At 39.0% G+C, this 20,281-nt stretch overlaps 1 protein-coding gene across 16 annotated transcripts in view; it reads right to left on the bottom strand.

The window, feature by feature from the left end:
- Positions 1 to 20,281, bottom strand: part of stxbp5a (syntaxin binding protein 5a (tomosyn)) — a 441,079-nt gene that overhangs the window by 87,063 nt on the left and 333,735 nt on the right. For all 16 annotated transcript variants that reach the window (XM_062044606.1, XM_062044598.1, XM_062044603.1 and 13 more), the window contains one exon: positions 13,373 to 13,542. The gene's annotated coding sequence lies outside the window, so the exon portion shown is untranslated. The remainder of the gene's footprint in view (positions 1 to 13,372; positions 13,543 to 20,281) is intronic.

The following is a 20,281-nucleotide window of genomic DNA, read 5'->3' as shown; positions in this document are numbered from 1 at the left end:
ATTCAGTGTCAAAAAAAGCTTTGGTAATAGAGACACAAATTAACCTCCATAGTTCCTATGTCGGGAAAAATAAGGATATGTCTTGCTAGCTATAAGGTTTACCTTCTCGGTTAACCTTCTTTGCGAGGCTGCTGAAGACAGTGTATGGTATGGGGGTGTATAAGTGCCCAAGGCATGGATAACTTACACATATGTGAAGGCACCATTAATGCTGAAAGGTACATACAGGTTTTGAAACAACATATGTTTCCATCCAAGTAATGGACGCCCCTGCTTATTTCAGCAAGACAATGCCAAGCCACGTGTTACAACAGTGTGGCTTCATAGTAAAAGAGTGCGGGTACTAGACTGGCCTGCCTGTAGTCCAGACTCAGTATGAAGCCTAAAATACCACAACGGAGACCCTGGACTGTTGAACAACTTAAGCTGTACATCAAGCAAGAATGGGAAATAATTCCACCTGAAAAGCTTCACAAATTGGTCTCCTCAGATCCCAAACGTTTACTGAGTGTTGTTAAAAGGAAAGACCATGTAACTGTTCTGCAGGCACACAATAGGTGGATGAAACGTTCGTGCATGGAGACAAAGTTTGTACGCTAAAGCATATTTGCATTCGGCTTGTGGTTTGTAAAGGAATATTGTGTTATAAGTAGAGATGTTCGATAATATCGGCAATCCGATATTATCGGCCGATAAATGCTTTAAAATGTAATATCGGAAATTATCGGTATCGGTTTCAAAATTATCGGTATCGGTTTCAGAAAGTAAAATGTATGACTTTTTAAAACGCCGCTGTGTACACGGACGTAGGGAGAAGTACAGAGCGCCAATAAACCTTAAAGGCACTGTCTTTGTGTGCCGGCCCAATCACATAATATCTACGACTTTTCACACACACAAGTGAATGCAATCCATACTTGGTCAACAGCCATACAGGTCACACTGAGGGTGACCGTATAAACAACTTTAACACTGTTACAAATATGCGCCACACTGTGAACCCACACCAAACAAGAATGGCATACACATTTCGGGAGAACATCCGCACCGTAACACAACATAAACACAACAGAACAAATACCCAGAACCCCTTGCAGCAATAACTCTTCCGGGACGCTACAATATACACCCCCCGCTATATTTCAGCGTCATTTTTGTGTGGGGAAATACAAGTGAAGTGCTCACAATCTTTATGTTTCAGTCCATGCCCCCGCCGTCATTCTGCCTCTTTCCCATTTTCTTTAGCAGGAGAGAAATATAAATTCAAAGCTTATCTTTCCAACGGGATGAAAGTCAGTAGGGGTTACACACATCTGACAATGCATACCAAAAAGGCACATATTACATTTGGAATTCAGACTTTCACAGGGCTTATCTGGGGAAACAGCAACATTTTTTTTGGGGGGGAGGGGGGGGGGGGTTAAGAGGAAACATTCAGGGATTATAAACTATAGGAAATGCAATCAACTATTCAAAAGTACAATTCTAAGTCAATCTGCTTTTTTAGTCTGAGGGGAATAAATCAGGAATAAAAAAAATTCCAGAGCATCTGCTTTAGTTCTGCTCAGCATGAGCTGAATAATAACACTACAGTGGGCAGTTAAGTATAAATGCTTGTGCTTGGTGTGTCATCCACACGCCTCTTTAAGCCCTCACCACCAGTGCTAATAGTACACACTCACTTGTCAGATTAAGGCTCATTTATTCCCACCAGGGTCTTCAATTAGCCATGATTAATACCCCACCGCCACCCCCAAGACTAAGACGATGAAGACAAAAGATAGCAGTTATATTCACCAAGAGCGGCACTAACAAATTAAGATCAATGGCCAAAATATAAGACTGGTGACATTTAATGCAGTTGTAATTCCATACGATCACATGCATGCAGTATTTATTATACACATGCTTAAGGTGGTGTTTGCATGTCAGCATAATTATTGTGTATTAGTTTAAATATCGGTTTTTTTGCCATCATCAATGAATTGTCATGTCTGTGTGTTTTCTTCGTCACTAGCTTTCAAACACAAGAGTGCTCACTCTGTGCATCGCTTTCGGCTTATTCTATTATTCAGAATTACAAAACCCAAAACCAGTGAAGTTGGCACCTTGTGTAATTTGTAAATAAAAACAGAATACAATGATTTGCAAATTTTTTTCAATTTATATTCAATTGAATAGACTGCAAAAACAAGATATTTAATGTTCCAACTGAGATTTTTTTTTTTTTTTTTGCAAGTAATCATTAATTTATAATCTAATGGCAGCAACACATTGCAAACAAGTTGGCACAGGGGCAATTTTACCACTGTGTTACATGGCCTTTCCTTTTAACAACACTCAGTAAACGTTTGGGAACGGAAGAGACCAATTTTTGAAGCTTTTCAGGTGGAATTCTTTCCCATTCTTGCTTGATGTACAGCTTAAGTTGTTCAACAGTCTGGGGTCTCCGTTGTGGTATTTTAGGCTTCATAATGCGCCACACATTTTTAATGGTAGACCGGTCTGGACTACAAGCAGGCCAGTCTAGTACCGGCACTCTTTTACTATGAAGCCACGCTGTTGTAACACGTGGCTTGGCATTGTCTTGCTGAAATAAGCAGCGGCGTCCATGAAAAAGACGTTGCTTGGATGGCAACATATGTTGCTCCAAAACCTGTATGTACCTTTCAGCATTAATGATGCCTTCACAGATGTGTAAGTTACCCATGCCTTGGGCACTAATACACCCCCATACCACCACAGATGCTGGCTTTTTAACTTTGCAACTATATCAATCCGGATGGTTCTTTTCCTCTTTGTTCCAGAGGACACGACGTCCACAGTTTCCAAAAACAATTTGAAATGTGGACTCGTTAGACCACTGAACACTTTTCCACTTTGCATCAATCCATCTGGGAGCTTGGGCCCAGCGAAGCCGGCGGCGTTTCTGGGTGTTGTTGATGAATGGCTTTCGTTTTGCATAGTAAATTTTAACTTGCACTTACAGATGTAGCGACCAACTGTAGTTACTGACAGTGGTTTTCTGAAGTGTTCCTGAGCCCATGTGGTGATATCCTTTACACACTGATGTCGCTTTTTGATGCAGTACCGCCTGAGGGATCGAAGGTCTGTAATATCATCGCTTACGTGCAGTGATTTCTCCAGATCCTCTGAACCTTTTGATGATATTACGGACCGTAGATGGTAAAATCCCTAAATTCCTTGCAATAGCTCGTTGACAAATGTTGTTCTTAAACTGTTTGACAATTTGCTCACACATTCGTTCACAAAGTGATGACCCTCGCCCCATCCTTGTTTGGGAATGACTGAGCATTTCATGGAAGCTGCTTTTATACCCAATCATGGCACCCACCTGTTCCCAATTAGCCTGGTCACCTGTGGGATGTTCCAAATAAATGTTTGATGAGCATTCCTCAACTTCCTCAGTCTTTCTTGCCACTTGTGCCAGCTTTTTTGAAATATGTTGCAGGCATCGAATTCCAAATGAGCTAATATTAAGTATCTTGTCTTTGTAGCATATTTAACTGAATATGGGTTGAAAAGGATTTGCAAATCATTGTATTCTGTTTTTATTTACAATTTACACAACGTGCCAACTTCACTGGTTTTGGGTTTTGTAAAATTACGGAGTGAACCCTTTAGTCAGTCATTCACAATCTTTGTCTGGGTGGGTGTGGGGACAGATGCCTCGCTAGTCGTGACCCGCTAGTGAGAAGCATTGCAAAGTAAAACAAACCGATAGGAAAAAATATTGATTGTAAAGCCAAATGTCCTGTGTTGAATGTTTTGTCTTCAAACCGAATGAGCAAGATGAGCCATCAACACAGACCAACGAGCCAGAAAAACAACAAAAAGGCCCACCCAAGTTTTTACAATTGGTAAAAAACAGCACTTCAAAGTATTCAATAGTTATGTTAATGCAATTAAAAGAAATACTTGCATTATTATTATATTATTTTTTTATTACCCTAGTGCTTAATTTGGTCTCAACATTATGCTGACAATAATATTAATTGTAGGCAACAATTTGTGGAACAATATATCGTCCAACAAAATGTGTTGCACACTTCACTATCTACTCCCCTTGTTTTTCTTACGTTTTGCTTTCCACTTTCTCATGCACTCCAAATCAATACTCACCCTAAAAACAAGGTTGACATATGGAGCATAAATTTTCAAAAATCGGAAATAACAGTTTGCAAGGATTGCCTGCTTTCAATTAGCACTCTGTCGTTTAGATAAATGAACACAGCATATGTCCATTCTTAGTTTCCAGTCATTGTCTGAAGAGTTTATGAAAACACAACGTTCCCTTTGAGCATGAACTGACCGAACACCGCAGAGCTCTGCTAAGTAGCTCTAATCTTTGCAGAACAGATAATCAATTTAGTCATCGCTAAGGTTAAACGGATAAAAGTCTACACCTTGTTATTGTGCTATTTTGAACGAGCACATTTACATTAGCATAAGCAGGCACTACTAGGTACTCTGACCAGAACAGTACCTTACACATACAGAAAAAAAGCACTTAAAGGGGAAATGCACTTTTTGGGGGGAATTTTGCCTCTCGTTCACAATCATTATGAGAGAAAAAAACACTGGTCTTTTTTTTTTTTTAGGATTTTAGAGAGGATTAAAAACGCTTGGAGGATGCAGCTAATGGGAGTCAGTCACCGTTGTAGCCTTCAAAGTCCTCTAAAACATCTATAAAACCCTACAGCAGCCTTTTATATACACACTTCAATTCTGCATATAATGTAGTAACAGACACCTTCATAACAATATGTAATATGTTCAATATTTACCGTATGTTGATCATTTTAATGATCAATGCCTGGACGGATTTCTACAACGCCTCTATTTCTGCTTATTTCACGTCTGACAACAAATGTGTGTTCCTACTTCCGGGAACAAACGTGTGCATGTCTTCTAATCATAGCAGACATGGTAACAGACAACAGACGACTATTTTTGGACAAATGAGGATTCACAACCTTATAGTTTTGAAGCTGAATATACTGAGGATGAACTACTGAGAATGAAGGAAGAGTGTGACGTTCGAGCAGACAGAAGCCGAGAGTGAGATGAAAGTGATGACTCTATAAATGTGGAACTTGGAGCAAAGCTATTTCGACATAAATGGATTGCTTACCCAAAATCAATAGGGAAAAAACGTCCTCTGCCAGCTGGACCAGACGAACAACTGTCCATCGAGTAAGTCACTTTTTACATCGATCATGATACATGGAGCATGTCATGCGTGTTATTACAACTACGTTGCATACGCTGTCTGGCTAGCTGTGTACAAACAAAACATGAAATGTGAGCTATTACTTTACAGATTCTGTAATATGATTGTTCATGTTTTTCAGTCAGTACAGATTGGTGTTGTATTGCAGTGTTGTGCATTACAAACTCAAACGCGTTTCGTGCGGTCGTAGAAGCTAGCTTATCGCTTTCCCCAGTTAGTTTTTACGGCTGATACTGAAGCATACTGATGTGTTAGTACAATAAAAAAAAAGAGTTCCTCAGTGTTTGCTCTTACAATAACGATGTTGCTACAGCTTGGTTATTATACGGGTCACAGAACGTAAATGAAATATTGTTAACGGTTTTTGAAAGCATTTTTAAAATTATTTAGAGCTCGATTTGATTGCTCCCATTAGCTGCATTGCTAGCCAACAAAAACAAGCCGATTTTTACACATTAGAAATGCAAAAACCCACAACCTTTTGTCTTCTTGTCTCTCATTAATAGTGAACGATAGGCAAAATTCCCCCCAAAAAAGTGCAGTTCCCCTTTATAGGACTCATTGCATCCAGATGACTAGCAAATTCTGTACATGTTTTTTTTATTTCCTGAAAATTAATCTTGCAGTCATTTCCCATAATATCAATTGGCACCTGGTGGATAACTAACTGTAGTTGGAACGCCCCCCTTTCCATCGCCAGACTGATCTCATCTACAGAACTGGAGCCCATTTCCTTGCATAGACAGTGTGGCTAAAGGCCTGAAAAGCTAGTATTTTGATCATTCCATTGCATTTTTTGTTCGGCCTGGTCCAGGATTACTTCAAAAGTGATATGGTTAACATTATGAGCAAAACATACATATAAATATGATGATATATAGACTAGGGATGATACTCGAACCCGGTTTTCCCGGTTGTTCGATAAGAAAAGAACCGAGTCCTCGGACTCGAATCCCTTTTTGAGAACCGGTACCCGTTATCGAGACCACTATAGTAAAAGAAAAGAGTTGATTCTTTATTCGAATCCCGTCCCGACCAGAAATGCTCCGTGGGACATCACAATAAATGACGTCACGTAGCTCAGTCATTAGGCGCAGATAGCGAAAGCAGGAAAACAATGGACGGGAAAAAGCGCTCCAAGGTGTAATAAAGTTCAAAACAAAAGCTATAATCCATCGAATAACTTTACTGAGAGATTTTAGCAGGGTAAAACACATGACGAACACTTTTACGACCAACCGGAAACATAGCAACCAGGCTAGCAACGCACCTCCTTTACGGCAGCTGTCACAACGTTCTTAAAACAACCGCAGCACATACATATATATATACAACATATCTCCCTTTTTTAACTTTTGTTTTTCTTTCCTTGTAAACAAAACAAAATCACACTGTAGATGTGTTGTCTGTCTAATTATAAATAATGCAGACGAGGCGTGTTGGCTGAGTTCTTGACGTTTACTTTCACAGCGTGGCAACATGCAACACTTTTCGGGGCTACCGCGCATGCTCGTAACTCCCGTTGCATGCTGGGTAGTGTAGTTGTTATATTCTTTAGCTCAGTGTTTTTCAACCACTGTGCCGCGGCACACTAGTGTGCCGTGAGATACAGTCTGGTGTGCCGTGGGAGATTATCTCATTTCACCTATTTGGGGTATAACATTTTTTGCAAACCAGTAATTATAGTCTGCAAATGATGTGTTGTTGTTGAGTGTCGGCAGAGTAACCGTGTAATACTCTTCCATATCAGTAGGTGGCAGCAGGTAGCTAATCGTGATCACAATTTTTCAGATGACAGTGGGAGGCAGTGTGCAGGTAAAAAGGTGGCAACTGCTTAAACTTCTATTCACACATTTAAAAAAACACTTTAAGACTAATGTCTTGAAAAAATATATCACTCTTGAATCAACACAGTAGTTAATACTATGATCAATGTTAATTCAAATACTAAATGTGGGTTATAAATAATAATGGAAGTACAATTGTTTGTATATAGTATATAAATTGGTACAAAGGTTTAACATGTCTACAAGGATATTTCACATGCCTTTACTGTGTATATAATTGAACTGTGTTTGTTATGTATAATGTGTATTTATAATATGTTGTACAAAGGACGTTTGATAATTTTCGGAAGTTTATTTTGTACTTGACATTGTTTATAGGGTTAGGCGCAATAAGTGTTCAACTTCAGCCTAAACCCTTTCGGTCTGCAACATTTTCATTTTCAATTTATGAATGTATAACTGTTTGTTTATTTTGTTGACGATTGACCGAAGAATAATAAACTTGAAAAATAAACAAAAGGTGAGTGCCCCTAAAAAAAAGGCATTGAAGCTTAGGGAAGGCTATGCAGAACGAAACTACAACTGAACTGGCGACAAAGTGAAGAAAAACAGAATGCTGGACGACAGCAAAGACTTACAGCGTGTGGAGTAGACGGCGTCCACAAAGTACATCCGAACATGACAATCAACAATGTCCCCACAAAGAAGGATACAAACAACTGCAATATTCTTGATTGCTAAAACAAAGCAGGTGCGGGTAATATCGCTTAAAGGAAGACATGAAACTGCTACAGGAAAATACCAACAAAACAGGAAAAGCCACCAAAATAGGAGCGCAAGACAAGAACTAAAACACTACACATAAGAAAACAGCAAAAAAGTCCAAATAAGTCAGGGTGTGATGTGACAGTACACCTACTTTGAAACAAGAGCTATAGTGTTGCATGCTTAGTTATGCTTTTAAATCATATCCGACGACTTTTTATTGTCAATATTGAGTTTCATATTTTAATGATTTCTGCTGGTGGTGTGCCTTTGGATTTTTTCAATGAAAAAAAATGTGCCTCGGCTCAAAAAAGGTTGAAAAACACTGCTCTAGCTTATAACATTTTTCCCCATAAAGAAATAATGTTAACTCAATAAAGTGTATTTCTTTTTTTAGCTTTAACTTTTCATTTTTTAGCATTGTAACCACATTTGCAAATAACTTTTCTCTTCATAGAATTTTCTTTCAATAAAGAAATAAAGTGCAAAAATGTCAAAGCATCATAACAAACAGTTATGTCAAATAGCAGCAGAAGTGCACTTTTTGGAGAGCTGTATTATTTTCAGTTTTGTGCCCAAGGGACTGATTTTATTTAACACTATATTATTGTTTATACACCTATAGTGATCACAGAGACAGGTTGTTTTTGTGTTACTGTATATATTTGTTTATCTGAAAAATCCCACTTAATATACTTTGGGTAACAACAGTCAATATTTATTTATTTTATTTTATTTTTTTAGGTGGGTAACATTCAATATTTATTTATTTATTAGATTTTATTTTTTATTATATAATAAAAGTGAGCTTTTGTTAAACCAAATATTGTGTGTTTTTTTCCATGTACAACAACCTATCTGGACTCGATAAGAGAATCGATAAGGAATCGGTTCGATAAGAGGATTCGATAATAGGCTCAAACTCGATAATTCCTTATCAAACATGATCCCTAATATAGACACCATAACCTGTGTCTGCCTGTCATGGGTATTTTGTTAAGCTGATTATGACATTTTTAATACTTTTTATTCTTATTTTTTAATCCTGGCTTCCTCCCGTGTGTTCGCAACTTCCCACCCTTGTAAAGCTGATGTAAATGTAAATACAATGTCTATCTGCTGTATGTTCTTTCAGGATTTTCTCAATTACAATTGAACTCAACTCAAGTTACAATTCCAAAATACTAACCCCAAAGCCAGTGAAGTTGGCACGTTGTGTAATTCGTAAATAAAAACAGAAAACAATGATTTACAAATCCTTTACAACTTATATTCAATTGAAAAGACTGCAAAAACAAGATATTTAATGTTCGAACTGAGAAACGTAATTTTATTTTGGAAATAATTATTAACTTAGAATTTAATGGCAGCAACACATTGCAAAAAAGTTGTCACAGGGGCATTTTTACCACTGTGTTACATGGCCTTTCCTTTTAACAACACTCAGTAAATGTTTGGGAACTGAGGAGACACATTTTTTAAGCTTTTCAGGTGGAATTCTTTCCCATTCTTGCTTGATGTACAGCTTAAGTTGTTCAACAGTCCGGGGTCTCCGTTGTGGTATTTTAGGCTTCATAATACGCCACACATTTTCAATGGGAGACAGGTCTGGACTACAGGCAGGCCAGTCTTGTACCTGCACTCTTTTACTACGAAGCCACGCTGTTGTAACACGTGCAGAATGTGGCTGGGCATTGTCTTGCTGAAATAAGCAGGGGCGTCCATGAAAGACGTTGCTTGGATGGCAACATATGTTGCTCCAAAACCTGCATGTACCTTTCAGCACTAATGGTGCCTTCACAGATGTGTAAGTTACCCGCTTACGTGCAGTGATTTCTCCAGATTCTCTGAATCTTATGATGATATTACGGACTTTACGAACTTAAGTTGTTCAACAGTCCGGGGTCTCCGTTGTCGTATTTTAGGCTTCGTATTGTGCCACACATTTTCAATGGGAGACAGGTTTGGACGATAAGCAGGCCAGTCTAGTACCCACACTCTTTTACTATGAAGCCACGCTGTTGTAACACGTGGTTTGGCATTGTTTTGCTGAAATAAGCAGGGGCGTCCATGAAAAAGACGTTGCTTGGATGGCAACATATGTTGCTCCAAAACCTGTATGTACCTTTCAGCATTAATGGTGCCTTCACAGATGTGTAAGTTACCCATGCCTTGGGCACTAATACACCCCCATACCATCACAGATGCTGGCTTTTCAACTTTGCGCCTATAACAATCCTGATGGTTCTTTTCCTCTTTGTTCCGGACAACACAACGTCCACAGTTTCCAAAAACAATTTGAAATGTGGACTCGTCAGACCACATAACTCTTTTCCACTTTGCATCAGTCCATCTTAGATGAGCTCGGGCCCAGCGAAGGCGGCGGCGTTTCTGGGTGTTGTTGATAAATGGCTTTTGCTTTGCATAGGAGAGTTTTAACTTGTACTTACAGATGTAGCAACAAACTGTAGTTACTGACAGTGGTCTTTTGAAGTGTTCCTGAGCCCATGTGGTGATATCCTTTACACACTCATGTTGCTTTTGATGCAGTACCGCCTGAGGGTTGAAGGTCCGTAATATCATCGCTTACGTGCAGTCATATCTCCAGATTCTCTGAACCTTTTGATGATATTACGGACCGTAGATGGTGAAATCCCTAAATTCCTTGCAATAGCTCGTTGAGAAATGTTGTTCTTAAACTGTTCAACAATTTGCTCACGCATTTGTTTACAAAGTGGTGACCCGCGCCCCATCCTGGTTTGTGAATGACTGAGCATTTCATGGAAGCTGCTTTTATACCCAATCATGGCACCCACCTGTTCCTAATTAGCCTGTTCACCTGTGGGATGTTCCAAATAAGTGTCTGATTAGCATTCCTCAACTTTCTCAGTCTTTTTTGCCACTTGTGTCAGCTTTTTTGAAACATGTTGCAGGCCTTGAAATTCCAAATGAGTTAATATTTGCAAAAAATTACAATGTTTTCCACTTTCAACGTTAAATATCTTTTCTTTGCAGTTCATTTAATTGAATATAAGTTGAAAAGGATATGCAAATCTTTGTATTCTGTTTTTATTTACCATTTGAACAACGTGCCAACTTCCCCGGTTTTGGGGTTTGTAGTATTTTGATCATTTAAATGAATGTTTTGTTCGGCCTGGTCCAGGATTACCGTAATTTCCGGACTATAAGCCGCACCTGACTATAAGCCGCACCAGCTAAATTTAGGGGAAAATACAGATTGCTCCATATATAAGCCGCACCCGACTATAAGCCGCAGGGTTTTGATGTGTAATTACCGTAGTATATAGGGGTTCCTGCTACCACGGAGGGGATTGTCAGGATAGAGATGACTGTTTGGGAACGCAAAGCGTCCCATTTATTAACTATAAATCTTTCAATCATTCAATCAAACTTTCACATCTTTGACATGGCGAACAGCATTCGTGCAGAGTACAAATAATACAACGGTGCAAAGTAATACAAAGTGCTCGCCTGTACGTTATCAAAATAACCAGCCTACCGGTATATGAAAAGTCAGTCTTTAATCATTGTGTCATCGTCTTCCTCCTGCGTACTAAAACCACCGAAATCCTCTTCGTCGGTGTCGGAGAAGAACAGGCCGTAAATAAGCCGCACCCTTGTATAAGCCGCAGGGACCAGAACGAGGGGGAAAAGTAGCGGCTTATAGTCCGGAAATTACGGTACTTCAAAAGTGATGTGGTTGACAATATGAGCAACAAAGAAATATAAAAATATGATGATATATATATATAGACACCATCATTGGCGCTGTTAGGCCTATTTTAGACCCCCTAAATAATTTGGTGTTAACAAAAAAAAAAAAGCTTTTTTTTTTTTTTTTTTACAAATACATGCCGACATATTCATTATAAAGTGGCCCGAATATGAGTTTAAAAAAATAATCATATAACCTGTCATTATTCACTCAGTTTCCCCTCACTTCATAGCGTAAGGTAGAGAGCCTCTTTAGTGCGTCGGTATCCAATCCATTACACTTGTTCTTTTAGAAAATGCCCACATCACTCAAAATCCAGTCCGCATTTTCTCTGCGACCTTGCTTGCGGTCCTTGGTCTTGTTCATATAGAAAATGCCCACATTACTCAAAATCCAGTCCGCATTTTCTCTGCGACCTCGCTTGCGGTCCTGTAGGTGTACGAAGCACATTAGCACACAGCACTGCAGAACAAGAACCTTGTGTCTGCAATTGTAAATATTTTAGTTTTTAAGTTTTGTGTTTCTTGTAGAGTCTATATAAAGTAATATACATTAGCCTATTGTTAAAATAATGAAAAAAACATCATTAAATATATTTGTTTTATTATATTGTTACATTAATAGCTTTTGTATTATTATAGGATGGCTTGTTAAACATTTCATAGGATTTTCAGAGGGTGGAAAAACCAAGACATTTAATATAAAATGTAAAATGAATAAATACATAAAAACAAAAAGAAAAAAAAATGGTTAAAAGCCATCGTCCCGGGGAGCATTTAATTTCGTCCCGTGCATTTTTTTTACCGTCCCCGGGACAACGGGACTACGTTAATCTCAAGCCTTGGAAGCTACATTTTATTGTTTGCATTATTTGTTTCAGCATTGCACTTTGAAGATGGTCCCTCAGCTCTTTGACAGCTTTGGCTCTTTTTCAGTTCAGCAGACGGACTCTAAGTCTTTGTTATTTACAGTATATATAAAAGTTTCTCATTTCTATTCAGACTTCCATATATATTTAATTTCCTTAACGGCTTGCCATAATATATATATTTATATATATATAAATATAAAATATACAAGCCAAATTATCCCGATCCAGATATTACTTTAATTCAAGTAATTAAGTAATATTTCCAGGGCTTGAATTTACAACCATTTTAGTCACATATGTGCCCAAAATGTAATCTGTGCAACTTCAAAATATTTGGGAACAAACAATTTTTGTATTGTGAGCGAAAGTGGTGGCATTAGCCTCTATGTTGTGAATGAATAACACAGAGGCTAATGCCATGACTTTCATATTGTGCTTCAGTGTATCTTGAAGGATCATGCAAGTAATTGTTTCTTGTTGATGCTGTAAACAAAATGTCACTGTGCAAACCCATGTTTGTTGTTGTACTGAACACAAATTGAAAATAAACCGACTGAAATAATAATAATAACAATGAATAATTTCTAAGTCTTTGTTAGCCGTTTGTGAAGTTTTGTGCTTGTGCGCTACGTTCGCTCGCATCCTGTGCATCTCCTGGGGGCTAAGCCCCCCCTGTCCTTAAAAGCTAGTGACGCCCCTGGACACCATAGCCTGTATCTGCCTGTCATTGGTATTTTGTTAAGCTGATTATGAAATTTTTCATACTTTTTATTATAATTTTTTTAATCCTGGCTTGTTCCCACCCATGTAAAGCCATGGTAAATGTGAATACCATGTCTATCTATTTACTGTATGTTCTTTCAGGATTTTCTCGACCACAATTCAACTCAACTCAAGTTACAACTCCAGCAATAAAACATCAGTGGAAGAGGACGCAAAATAGAATACTAGCAGCTTACCTTCTTTTTCTCTGCTTTTTGAATGCCAGTGCCCCCTGCTGCGAGCGTGAAGCGGACCTACACTTCCTGCGTTTAAGGTATGAATACTATTAAGCTCCGTAATGTAGCCACTGGTGTGTCTGCTTCAGGAAGGAATCGCAGAGTCCTGGTGACACTTTCTTGGCAAAAACCTGTAAAACACGTAATGAACAGAATATTTAGTTTTGAGCCAGTCTTTCTCCCTTGCAGGGTATTTTGCTAATTCCTTCAAATTCTGCATGAAAATCTTGTTATTCGAAATGAAGACAAAACACAAATTACGCAATATGAAATTGATTCCAATACCGCTCATATTTCGGAGCAAAAGTAGGCATTCCAAAATGTGCTGAAACTTGTTGGGAAAACAACCCTGTCTATTTTGTGAGGACTGTACCTTTCAGATATCATTTTAGGTCCAGAAGTAGAAAATAAGTGCCAATTCAGCAATAATGGGACCCTTTAACCTTTAGCAAAAAAATGTCCAGGTTTTTTTTTACACCCCAGGGCCGCTGACGCCACCCGTTCATCACACCGTCATGGTCACTGAGGATTTCACGCTCCTAAAAACCAGGCCTTGAAATCCAAACCTCCTGTATAGCAAGCTTAATCAAAAATGACAACTGAAGGAAAACCTGGGGAGGAAGAGGACATTTTGCGGCCAAATGATCTCATGGCCACCAGTGGAGACTTGATCTATGTCTCCTGATGGGAAATATAGATTGTTCTTTTTCTTCCATCCGCCTCCCTTTAATCTCAGACAGCATGTACGCATAAAGACAGAAGGGCATCGGAGGTTGCCTCAACCAATCTACACTATTTCATTTATTTACGCTCCATTAATTGGGGACAGGATTGTAATCTAAGTTGGGTATTGAAATATTTGTATTGAATTTTTCTCATGTCACATGGTGATGGATTGCCACGAGAATGTGTCTTTTGATTCGAAAGAAATGACATTCTTAAATGATCCATCAAATGCAGGTAATGACAACAATATAATATTAGTATAACGTGCCATTTTTTAATCAACCAGAGACTGCATTCATCACCCACACACCTGCAAGCCAAGTCATATTATTGATTAAGCATCAGCATATACATCATCACCCTCACGCCCGATATTTCATCTTTTATGTGTATCGACCATAACAACGTCAACAAAAACATGCCCAACAAGTGCGGATTTTAGGATGTTTCATTCTTAGCATGTTCATCCAACGCCAAAAGATCGCCACAAATCTTTACTGGCACTTTGGGTCCCATTTTAGTATTGATTGACAAAAAGGCAACAGCGATGGTTCATGAAGGCGACATAAATTATATTACACCCATTTTTGCCAATGACATGTCTGAGTGGCTGCTGCCAAAAGTAGTCTGTAGCGACACACTCGGATGGAGACGACTGCCTTTGTTTTTCATAGTAATTAGAAAAACACGTGGTAGTGCCCGTGCCTCACGGCGAGAAGGTCCTGGGTTCGGTTCCTTTCTGTGTCTTTCTGTTCTCATGTTCTCTCCGTAACACATGGCTGGGAAACACATGGCACATTGACAAAGTTTAACCTATTGTTACTATAACAATCTACAAGGTTAATACAGTTCGCTTCTCTTCTGCTTTCTTTTGTATTTCAAGTTATCATTACATACATGTATTGTTGCATTGGAAATACTTTTATTGTTGATAATAGAGGTAATTATTGTTATTATTCATTATCAATAGTGTTATTTATATTGGTATTTGTATTGCTCCATTTGTATCCATGGTGTACGCTACCTTCTGCCCAAGTGCAGCTGGGATAGGCTCCAGCACCCCCCGCAACCCTGAAAAGGGACAAGCGGTAGAAAATGGATGGCTGGATGGAAGCTAAGAGTTTTAGAATCTCTGCTAAGCATCATGTAGCAGCAGTATTGCTAAGTGCCTTAACAGGAAGTACAAAATACAAACATAATAAAACAATAGTTTACTGTACAATGTCTGCTTTTACTTTGAGGATGACTGATAGGATGTTCATGTCTTCCAGTTTAGATGAAACATTATTCATGATGCACACGGAGGGTTAAGAAGGGAAAGTCTTCCTGCAGACAATGCCTTAGGTTGTGTGTGTTTGTCTTGACTTAGTTGTGTGTTATCCATTTGCCGCTAAAATATAGTTTGTCTGTGTTGCTGCTTATAATAACAACATCGCTAATATTTGGTTAACATTCACGTCACAAAGTTGTATATAGGAGTATTGTTGGCAGGTTTTTGATGGTTATTTAGAAGGTTTTGTGTGCGAAATAGAGAGCCCCCATTGACGGAATATTTATTTATTTACGACTTAGAATGCATTTAAAAAAAAAACGTGTTCATGTCTTACATAGGGATTGTGAATGATAGACTGCACAGCTCTCTCTAATTGTTGTATATTTCCAGTAAGACTGATCTGATACTATAGTCAAGAGTGCGGAAGTGTTACTCAAGTGACGTCAATCTACGGAAATGACCGAAGAACAGGAATATTTAAGATCCATCCATCCATCCATTTTCTACCGAATTGTCCCTTTTGGGGTCGCGGGGGGCGCTGGAGCCTATCTCAGCTATGGCTGACTGAATTTGTGGCATTTTGTGCTGGTTCGACGGTATTTTTACACACTTTGCGAATTGTAAGTACAATTAGAAACTTTAATGGATACAATGGAACATAATTAAGCATATAAAGCCAACTTGATTTTCCACTCTACCGGTACTTTAAAGGCCTACTGAAATGATTTTTTTTTATTTAAACGAGGATAGCAGATCCATTCTATGTGTCATACTTGATTATTTCGCGATATTGCCATATTTTTGCTGAAAGGATTTAGTAGAGAACGACGATAAAGGTCGCAACTTTTGGTCGCTGATAAAAAAAAGCCTTGCCTATACCGGAAGTAGCGTGACATCACCGGAGGAAGGACTCCTCACATTTTCCCATTGTTTACAATGCAGCGAGAGCGATTCGGACCGAGAAAGAGACGATAACCCCATTAATTTGAGCTAGGATGAAAGATTCGTGGATGAGGAAAGTGAGAGTGAAGGACTAGCGTGCAGTGCAGGACGTATCTTTTTTCGCTCTGACCGTAACTTAGGTACAAGCTGGCTCATTGGATTCCACACTTTCTCCTTTTTCTATTGTGGATCACGGATGTGTATTTTAAACATCCTCGGATACTATATCCTCTTGAAAATGAGAGTCGAGAACGCGAAATGGACATTCACAGTGACTTTTATCTCCACGACAATACATCTGCGAAGCTCTTTAGCTACTGAGCTAACGTGATAGCATTGGGCTCAAATGCAGATAGAAACAAAATAAATAAATCCCTGACTGGAAGGATAGACAGAAGATCAACAATACTATTAAACCATGGACATGTAACTACACGGTTAATAATTCCCAGCTTGGCGAAGTTTAACAATGCTGTTGCTAATGACGCCACTGAAGCTAACTTAGCAACGGGACCTCACAGAGCTATGATAAAAACATTAGCGCTCCACCTACGCTAGCCAGCCCTCATCTGCTCATCAACACCCGTGCTCACCTGAGTTCCAGCGATCGACGGAAAAACGAAAGACTTCACCCGATCATCCGTGCGGTCGGCGGCTAGCGTCGGCTAGCACCGGCTAGCACGTCTGCTATCCAAGTCAAAGTCCTCCTGGTTGTGTTGCTACAGCCAGCCGCTAATACACCGATCCCACCTACAACTTTCTTCTTTGCAGTCTTCATTGTTCATTAAACAAATTGCAAAAGATTCACCAACACAGATGTCCAAAATACTGTGGAATCTTGAGATGAAAACTGAGCTTTTTTGTATTGGATTCAATGGGGTACCAATACTTCCGTTTCAACGATTGACGCACATACGTCATCATACATAGACGTTTTCAACCGGAAGTTTAGCGGGAAATTTAAAATTGCACTTTATAAGTTAACCCGGCCGTATTGGCATGTGTTGCAATGTTAAGATTTCATCATTGATGTATAAACTATCAGACTGCGTGGTCGGTAGTAGTGGGTTTCAGTAGGCCTTTAAGTATTTAATTTTGACAACCAAAAAAATATGCTTTTAACGTCCTGTTGCATGATCAGATAATGTCAAAGTGCAGAACACATGTAAGCGCATGCAGTACATTTCTTGGTCAAAATTGTCAAAAAAAACAACAAATACAAAAACACAAATTAATGTAGTGAGCCACATGAAATTACGTGGCGGCCTATGTAAAAAGAGTGGCGGACACATAAAATTACTTGGCAGACCACATGAAATATTGTGTCGGACCAAATAAAATGATGTGGCACACTACATAAAATGACATGGAGGACCACATACAATTATGTGGCGGGCCTGATCTGGCCCCCGGGCCTTGAGTTTGACACCAGTGTGCTAACAGGGTTGTATGCTGCCGATAATCGGCTCGTTCTAGGTGGCTAGCAATGCAGCTAATGAGAGCAAACTATTCTGCCTCTAAATCACTCAAAAAAATGCATCCAAAACCCGCCAACAAAACAGTATTTACATACCGTGACTTGTATAATAACCAAGCTGGAGAGTCATTGTTATTGTAAGATTGAACACTGAGGTACACTTTTTACCAGCGTAGTAACACATCATGTTGCGACGGCATGCTACGACATTAGCCGTAAGCTAGCTTCTGTGTCAGCAGCTAAATGGCTTTGGAGTTGGTAATGAAAAACATGAAGAACTATCATATTACGGTATCTGTAAAGTATTAGCCCACACTTCATGTTTTGTTTGTACACAGCTAGCTTGACAGCATACAGTATGTACTGTAGTTGTAATAACAAGCATGACATGCTGCGTGTATCATGATCAATATAACAGTGACTCACTTGATGGACATTTGTCTCTTTGGTCAAGCTAGCTGGGGGCGTTTTTTTCCAGTTGATTTTGGGCAAGCACTCCATTTCGGTCGTCATAGCTTGGCTCAAAGTCCCACATTTACAGCGTCAAGTCACGCCGACATAGAGCTGGCCGATATATGGATATACTCGATATATCACGGGTTTGTCTCTGTGCGATATAGAAAATGACTATATCGTGATATTCGAGTATACATTCTCACGCAGTTGCTTTTAGCTGCGGGCATTACACTACAGGCTCTTCTCACTCTTTGTTGTCTCTCTCTCATAGAGACGTAAAACAAGCGCACTTTCTTACATACGTCACATACGTATATACGCCCTCGTGGAGCAGAGAGGTAGCGGCATGGTAACATTAGCTGTGGTGCTAACGGAGCGATGCGAGTGGTAATACGAGAGAGAGAAGGTGCAAATCTGGTAACAAATGAAGGAAGAATTTATTGCCAAGAAAAACAGCACGGGGTCCATCGTCTGGCGGTGGTTTGGCTTCAAACGGGAATATGTCGAATATACAATTGTAATATGTCAAGTATGTGGCAAAAGCGTACAAAAAGTAGCAGCTCTACTGATGTAGCATCATTTGAAAAGTCACCCGCTAGAGAATGAAGAGTGTTTGAAACTCAGCATGTCAACATCTCCGTTCGGTGCCACACTAACAAAATGCAGAAGCAACTATTTCCACATCAACACCGTATGACAAAAATAGTCAACAGCAGGAGACAACGTCCGCAGGAACCTACCACATAGTGAAGGACATACACTATTTGATTTCCTATTAGGCAGCTCATTTTTATTTGACAGTTATTGAAATATCTTGTGTGACATCATGCACAGAAGTGCACTTTATTTGTTTTAAACTATTGTAGTGGCGTTCTGTACAAAAAGTGCACTTTAATTTAGTGTTGTTTTGATATGTCATCTTAGTGACATCATGCACAAAAGTGCACTAAGAGCTTGTTTTAAAATGTCTCTGACAATCTTGCATTTTCTTTTTTGAAATGACATGAATATTTGTGCCACTGCTTAATAACTCTCTAATAAATACAGTTTTGGTAAATTTACTTAGTTGTGATTTCCTTCTCTGCATGAAAGTTTAAAATGAGCATATATTAATGCAGAATGAACAAGAATGTTTTAATGTAGACACATAGAATCATCATACTGCTGTGATTATATACATCAAGTGTTCATTCAAGGCTAAGGCAAAATATCGAGTATATCGTGTATCGTGACATGGCCTAAAAATATTGAGATATTAATAAAAGGCCATATCGCCCAGCCCTACGCCGACATCACTCTCTCATTTTTCGTCTGCTCCAACATTTCACACTTTCATTGTGCTCGCTTCTATAACCAGTAGTTCATCCTCCATATATTCAGCTTCAAAAAGATAAGGTTGTGAATCCTCATTTGTCCAAAAATAGCCATCTTTGTTGTGTATTATCAAGTCTACCATGATTAGGCGGAAAAGATCATCAGGACTCCTCTTCCTCCTATCCAGGAGATCGCAAAAAGCCGCTGCCTGACCAGGGCTCAGAAAATCTGCAGAGACTCCTCCCACCCCCACCTAGGACTGTTTTCACTGCTGGACTCTGGAAAGAGGTTCCGCAGCCTCCGTAGCAGAACCTCCAGGTTCTGTAACAGCTTCTTCCCTCAGGCCATAAGACTCTGAACGCATCATAATAATCCCCTCAATCCCCCCCAAAAATGGATTAACTCGCTGGAAAATAAAGACAATATAACATACATCCATAAACTTGGATGCATAAGCAAAAGTGCAATATATTTATCTGTACAGTAATCTATTTATTTATATCTGCACCTTATTGCTCTTTTATCCTGCACTACAACAAGCTAATGCAACGAAATTTTGTTCTTATCTGTACTGTAAAGTTCAAATTTGAATGACAATAAAAAGGAAGTCTAAGTCTAAATCTTTAGAAAATACATGTGTTTGTTGCCGGGATGTTGAATGTGTGTTGCTATGGGCACTGAA

The sequence above is a fragment of the Entelurus aequoreus genome, linkage group LG04 (genome assembly GCF_033978785.1).
Source record: "Entelurus aequoreus isolate RoL-2023_Sb linkage group LG04, RoL_Eaeq_v1.1, whole genome shotgun sequence".
NCBI lineage: Eukaryota > Metazoa > Chordata > Actinopteri > Syngnathiformes > Syngnathidae > Entelurus > Entelurus aequoreus.
This window is presented reverse-complemented; position numbering and strand designations above follow the sequence as displayed.